The sequence below is a fragment of the Salvelinus sp. IW2-2015 genome, unplaced genomic scaffold, assembly GCF_002910315.2.
Source record: "Salvelinus sp. IW2-2015 unplaced genomic scaffold, ASM291031v2 Un_scaffold1592, whole genome shotgun sequence".
Lineage (NCBI taxonomy): Eukaryota > Metazoa > Chordata > Actinopteri > Salmoniformes > Salmonidae > Salvelinus > Salvelinus sp. IW2-2015.
The window spans coordinates 1-8,009 of NW_019943015.1; positions in this window are offsets into that span (position 1 = coordinate 1).

Sequence of the window (8,009 nt, forward strand, 5' to 3'; positions counted from 1 at the left end):
TAAGACAGTATGGTAGGGGTATAGTATGGTATACTATGGTAAGACAGTATGGTAGGGGTATAGTATAGTATACTATGGTAAGACMGTATGGTATGGGTATATTATAGTATACCATGGTAAGACAGTATGGTATGGGTATAGTATAGTYTACTATGGTAAGACAGTATGGTAGGGGTATAGTAGTGTAAGACAGTATGGTAGGGGTATAGTAAGGTAAGACRGTATGGTAGGGGTATAGTAAGGTAAGACAGTATGGTAGGGGTATAGTAAGGTAAGACAGTATGGTAGGGGTATAGTAAGATAAGACTGTATGGTAGGGGTATAGTAAGATAAGACAGTATGGTAGGGGTATAGTCTAGTCTACTATGGTAAGACAGTATGGTAGGGGTATAGTCTAGTCTACTATGGTAAGACAGTATGGTAGGGGTATAGTATGGTATACTATGGTTAAACAGTGTCTGTCTTTCCTCCCAAAGTTTCCCTTCGCTTCCCTGTTTTAAGGTGTCGCTTATTTTCCCCAGTGTATTTATCCCTGTGTTTCCTGTCTCTCTGTGTATTTATCCCTGTGTTTCCTGTCTCTCTGTGTATTTATCCCTGTGTTTCCTGTCTCTCTCTGTATTTATCCCTGTGTTTCCTGTCTCTCTGTGTATTTATCCCTGTGTTTCCTGTCTCTCTGTGTATTTATCCCTGTAGTCCACCACTCCCCCCCTTCCTCTCCTCCCCTTACCTCTCCCCCCTCTCCTGCTCCTCTCCTCTTTCGCCTCTCCTCTCTCCTCTCGCCCCTCTCCCTTCCTCTCCCTCTTCTCTTCCCTCCTTCCTAGCTTTTATCCGTCGATGCACGCCGACTCTCTTCCTTTCGCTCCGCTAGCAGCATCAAATGCGTGATAATCTATGCAGAGAGCCATATTCAGACTGAACACACACACCACACACACACACACACACCACACCACACACACACGACCACACACACAACACACACACACACCACCACACACACACACACACACACACACACACACACACACAAACACACACACACAGACACACACACACACACACACACACACAACATTTTATAAATTTAATAAGAAGAAAGCATCCCTGTACCCCACTCAGACACAAACATTTGTGAAGATAAATGTTTATACGCCCTATATATTCCCTGAGAAACAACCTGATAATTCTGTACAGCTTCACACACAATAACAATCTAAAGATCTCTACGAAGACTGCTTAACCCTTTATACGGCCTTCACAAGGGCTTCACAAATAAGTTATGCAAACGAGTTGGGGAAGGCATGAACGTCCATACCGTTCCCAGTGCTGTAGAATCGACACAATTAATTATCAAGTAGTAAGGACAGTTTTTGGTAGAGGTATATTATGGTATACTATGTAAGACAGTTTGGTAGGGGTTATATATGGTATACTATGGTAAGACAGTATGGGTGGGGTTTATTTATGGATATACTATGGTAAGACCAGTAATGTAGGGGTGGTAGTATGGTAAGACAGTATGGGAGGGATAGTATGGTATACTATGGATAAGACAGTATGGTTAGGGCTGTGAGTATGGTAAGACAGTTATGGTAGGGATATATATGGGTATACTATGGTAAGACAGTATGTAGGGGTATATTATGGTTACTGATGTAAGGAACAGTAATGGTAGGTGTAGTAGTGATAAGACAGAGATGGATAGTAGTAGGAGAGTGAGGAGGGATATTATGAGAAGAATGAGAGAGAGAGAGTACGGATGATTGAGACCGGGGTAAGACAGTGTGTGGGATGGGGGTAGGGGGGTATATTATTGGGCATGTTACTATGTGGTAAGACAGTATGGAGGTTATATTTATGGATCTTTATACTATGGTAAGACAGAGGTAGGTGTGTATTAGTATATGGGCACTATACTCTTCAGATGGTAAGGACGTAGTATTGAGGTGGTACTGATAAGACTTATGGCCAGGCAGCCCAAAGCAGAAGCTCCAACGACTGGAGGCCCACAAAGCCTGAATGGGGTACGAAAGAGAGTGGCCCGTGGTGGCTTGAACCAAAGACACCACACACACACACACACACCAACACACACACATCACACAAACATCGACAGCCACACTACACCTTTCACAGAACACCAGCACCTAATACTGTTACAACGACCGGCGCACACCACATCTATAGACAACACAACACGATACTGCAGGTTTGTGGGTACTTTATGGTGAGAAGTCTGACACGCCATTATCAAGCGATACGCACTGGTACTCAGAGGGTATAATAGTGAATAAAGACAGTCTGGGTGATGTGGTAGGGAGATTATGAATGTTGTTAGGCTCTCAGGGATAGTTTACTATGGTAAGAGCAGTTGCAATGGTGATAGAAGTGAGCACCAGACTGTCATATTGAGTATGGAAAAAACCTATGGCGAGTCGTATCAAAGCTAGGGAGAGACCTCTCTTGAAGACAGTATTGTAGGGGTCCTATAGTTGGTTATACTGTTATGTAAGACAGTATTGTCATGGGTTAATAGGTATGATATGATGGAAACATTTTACAAGGTATCAGGTTACAACTCTTGGTACTAGATGCAGCTTAGAACAGTATACGAGTTAGGAGTTTTGATCTATGATTCATAATGGTACAAGGACCAGTGGTAACCAACCGCCGCCATCTGGTGAAGAGGTATTGGAAAACACAAAGATAGGATCGGGATAGGTGGGGAGGGAAGAGAGGTGGAGTGATAGCAGGGGGAGAAAGAGGGAAGGACAGTATTAAGGTAGCTCGGTAAGACAGCAGTGGAACGTAGGAGTAATAGTAGAGGTATGGGAAGATATACATATAAAGGTAAGACAGGTGAATGGTAGGGGAGAGGGAAAATATAGATAAATGAGTAGGTGTACAATGGCCAGGAGCTGAAAGACGGATATAGGTGAGGTAGGAAAGGATGCTGCCCGGTAATTGGAGTGGGTATAAGAGAACGGTGAGAAGACAGAAAAAGTAAGTGGTGAGGAGAAAATATATAAATGTATTAGAAAGAATACATCAAAATGGTAAGAAAACAGGATAGGTAGATGGAATATAGAGTATAGAGGAAAGGTGGAATATAGATTATGGTAAGAGGAGCAGTGTAATAGGTGTAGATATAAGAAGAATATACTATGGATAAGACAGTATTGGTAGGAAGATATATAAATAGTGAGGGTGATACATAAATTAAGAGCAGGGGTTAAAATGCGTAGGAGGAGGGAGGGAATATAAGTATAAAGAGAAAGGACAAGAGATAATGGGGTAGGAGGAAGGAAAAGTATAGATGCGGTAGAGGGTATAGCATATAGGTAAAAGAAGACAGAAAGAATAAATGGTTAAAGGAATAATAGAAAAATAAGTAGTATACTATGAATAAGACAGAAAGAAAAGTGAGTGAGAGATAGGAAGGAATATTAGGTGATTTGGTAGACATGGAGTGAACGGTAGGGATATAGTATAGTATACTATGGTAAGACAGAGAATGTGAGAGAAGTTGGTATTATTATATGAGTAATACTATGAGGTGGGAAGACAGTGATGAAGATAGGGTGAGTTACTAATGAGATATATGAGATGAATACGATGTAGACAATGAGTGAGTGGTGGGTATGTGACTCCAAGTTTACTGTAAGTGCAGGAGCCAGGTATGGTATACATATGGTTAAGACATATGGGATAGTGAGGGCTTACCCTATGTAGTAAAACTAGATCCAGGGTATTTAGCACCTGTACTCAAGGGGTCAAAGGACCACAGTCATGAAGTATGGGGTAGATATATAGTATACCATGGTAAGACAGTATGGTATGGGTATAGAAGTCTACTATGTGAAGCAGTTATAGTGGGTATGGCCCAGCGGTGAAGAAGACTACCCATTGCATACTTTAGTGAGGTAAAGGAAAGTAGTGTAAGAGAAACAGCCTATTTCCGGTAGCAGGAGAATAATTGAAGTGCATAAAGGTAAAAGAAGACTGGAAGGTCTTACTATCGATAGGGTAAAATACTACGTTATGGTAGTAAAAAGGATAGGACATGTTACTTGCAGTAGGAGTAGATTTTTTGAGGTTATATAAATTAATACTTTTAAGATAGAAGTTGTTAAGAAACAGTAATAGGTAAGATGGAGAAATAATTTCGCAAATATTATGAGGTATATACGCTCAGAGAATAAACGACATATGTAAGGGCAATCTAACCAATAGGTAATGGGTTATTAGTGATTTCAGTTATAGCGCTAGGGGCAACCTGGTATACGCTAACGACTCAGTACCAGTAACATTGCGCTCGCCAGGTATAGCTACCTACGCAACCCCTATCAATGCTAGCACAACCTCTCGTCAGACCCGTGCTCATACAGTATCGGCGTCAACCCTCCAAATCACTCTCATGGTATACAACAGTGTCTCTCATTTAACCTCCTCCAAACGCTTTCCTTCGCTTCCCAAACTCCAACCCTACCAACACTGTTTACCGATGCGCTTATCTTCTCTCACCCCAGTGTATTATATCCCTGCCCTGTTCATCCTCCACCCCCTCACTGTCCCGCCCACCCTCCAACAACTCCAACCCTCCAACATTCAACAGCTCCAACCACTCCAACACTCAACCCTCCAACCTCAACCCTCCCCAACACTCAAATCCCCAACCCCCTCCAACCCTCAACCCTCCAACCCTCCACCCTCCAACTCCCTCCAACACTTCCAAACCCTCCAACAATCCAAACCCTCCAACCCTCTCCAAACCCTCCAACCACTCCGACCCTCCGACCCTCCGACCGCGACCCTCCAACCACTCCAACCCTCCAACCTCCATAAACCACCTCCAACCTCAACCCTCCAACCCTTCCAACCCTTCCACCCTCCAACCCTCCAACCCACTCCAAACCTCAACACTCCAAACGCCTCCAAGCCCATCCAACACTCCAACCCTCCAACCCTTCCAACCACTTCCAACCCTCCAACCCTCCAACACGCCAACCCCCAACACTCCCAACCCTTCAACACTCCAACCCTCCAACCCTGCCAACACTCAACCCTCCAACACTCCATCCCCCAACACTCCAACCCGCCAACCCTGCCAACCTCCAACACGCCAACCCTGCCAAAACGCACCTCCAACCCCGCCAAACCCTCCAACCTTTCCAAACCCTCCAACCTCCACCCAGCCAACACGTCAACCCGCCCAACCCGCCAACCCGACCAACCACTCCACCCAAACCCGCCAACCCCCCAACGCCAACACGCCAACAGCCAACCCTGCAACACGCCAACCCGCAACCGCCAACACTCAACCCCAACACGGCCAACCTCCAACAGCACACCCAACCGGCCAACCCCCACCAACCGCCCACACGCCATCCCTGCCAACACCCAAACCTCAACCACGCCAACGCCAACCTCAGACCGCAACACGCCACCCGCAACACGCACCCCCACACGTGCCCAAACCAGCAACCCGCCAAACCCAAACCCCGCCCAAAACGCCAAACAAACGCCTAAACTCGGCCGTGGACATTACAACGCGGGATAACACGTTGTCGAGGGCCCAAATTTTGGAACTGGTTGCTGCGTGCTGGTGTGAGTCTCTCACAAATATCTCGCTCGTTGTGGCTGTCCGTCGATAGTGCTCTCTCTGTACTATATCTCGTATCTTGTCGATTTTTCCTGTCCCTCTCTGTAGATACTTCAAAGGTTCTCTCATGTGATCTCGCTGGTCTACTCGTGCGTGGTGACTTTTTGAATACACCGGTGAGTATATGAATTAACCTCCGATCATCTTCTGAGTGAGGTGGTCTAAGGCGAGATACTCCAGTAGATGCTAGATACATGCACGGGTGATACGAGTGTGAGCGGCCTGTTGTTCAGGGTGCTCTACTCTGTGATAATGTTTTTATCTTCATGTTCACATTTCCTAGTCTCTGCTTTGAGGGCGATATAGAGATCCCACTGTAGTTCCTGGTCTGCCGTCGGGTGTAGGCTATAGTATGCTGTAAGTGTTCCTGTTCTACAGTGTTGCCCGCTTACAATATGCCATAGTGATTTCTACAGGGATCCCAGCATGCGATACCAGAGGTTTTTGCCCGGCAGACTCTATCTGGCCTCGTGCGCGTCAAGGCTATTTTGCAGTAATCTCCGTTGTCTGCAGGGCGCGTCGCGTTACGCGCAATTCCAGATAACAGAGCAAAGGTTATGACAACCCTTGTTTCTGGAGCTTTTACCCGCACTAGACTTAGACTGACAACGATCTGCGACTGCCGGGTGGGATGCACAGAGCCTGATTGCAAACTGGCCAATGTTACCTGCTGGACTCTGATCTGGTTTTGACCTTTTTGCCTGGAAACGCTGCCGCAAAACCGGTGAACCATTCTCTTTGCCCTTACCCCTGTGGATTACATAAACATCTGTAAGACTTCAACCGTCTGCCTTCCTGTGTCTGCAATTGGGTTTCCGCCTATGTGCCTGATAATGGGTGTTTTTAAACTCCCTCAAAACCCATGCCTCCCCAATCTAATGCTTTGGATTTGTGAAGTAATGAACGAAGGTGTACACTTTCAAGGAGAAGAGATATTAGTTGGGACTAAACACACAATGCTTCTTGGGAAAATGACACGTCCTCAGATGTGAGATTTGCGAGGGTTGGAGCTGTTTGGAGTGTTGGAGGGTTGGAGTGTTGGAGGTTGGAAGGTTGGAGTGTTGGAGGTTGCAGTGTTGGAGGGTTGGCCGTCCGACATGCTCTCGCCGCGCGTTCGCGGAGAACCCGGTCTTGCAACGAGGGTTGCGAACCCAGTCAGCTTGGACCCGCAGCGACGTCTTGAGACGGGCCTCGGAACGCGGTTGGAAGACCACGCGGTACGCCATTGTACGGGAGCGATCCTGGCAGTGTAGGACCCAAAGGGCTTGGACCAAGGGCTTGGAGTGACTGAGAAAAACCCATCGTCGTCTGCCCGAGAAGGTTGGAGTGTTGGAGGATGAACCAAACCCACCACCAAGTAGGCTTGGCGAGGTGACGAACCCCGCGGATGCTGGCACGTGATTGGAGAAGATAGGTTGGCAGCTGCCTTGGAGTGTTGGAGGGTCTTGAGTGAGGGATTGGAGGGTTGGAGGGGGAAAGTGGTCTGGAGGGTCGGCCAGAAACCGGTTGGGGTTCGGAGTGATGTGAAGAGTCTGGGACGAGAGAAGCCACGTGTTCGGAGGGGGTTGTGGCGAGGCAGTTGGAGGGTTGACAGGACTTGGCGTTTATGCCGCACGTCGTTCGGAGGGTTGGAAGTGTTTGGAAGGGTTGGGAGGTTAAGCCGAGCGGTTGGAAGTGGTTGGAGGGTTGGCAGTGTTTGGAGGTTGGGAGTGGGTTGGAGGGCGTGAGGGTGGGAGTGTATGGAGGTTGGAGTGTTGAGGGTGGAGTGTGTGGAGGGTTGGAGGGTTGGAGGGTTGGAGGGTTGTGTGAGGGTTGGAGTGTTGGAGGGTTGGAGGGTTGGAGTGTTGGAGGTGAGGTTGGAGTGTTGGAGGTTTGGTGTTTGGAGGGTTGGCAGGGTGAAGGTTGGAGTGTGAGGGTTGGAGGGTTGGAGTGGTTGGAGTGTTGGAGTGTGGAGGTTGGAGTGTTGGAGGGTTGGAGTGGTTGGAGTGTTTGGAGGGTGGAGGGTCGGACGTCTTGAGGGTTGAGTGTTGGAGTGTTTGGAGGGTTGGAGGGTTGGAGGTTGGGTGTTGGAGGGTTGGAGTGGTTGGAGTGTTGGAGGTTGGAGGGGTTGGAGGGTGGGGTTGGAAGTGTTGGAGGGTTGAGGTGTGGACGGGTTGGAGGGTTGGAGGTTGGAGTGTGTGGAGGGGATTGGAGGGTTGGAGGTGTTGGAGGTTGGAGGGTTGGAGGTTTGGAAGGGTTGGAGAGTTGGAGTGTTGGGAGGTTGGAGGTTGGTGTTGGCAGGGTTGGATGGGTTGGAGTGGTTGGAGGGTTGGAGGGTTTTGGCAGGGTTGGAGGTGGAGGGTTGGAG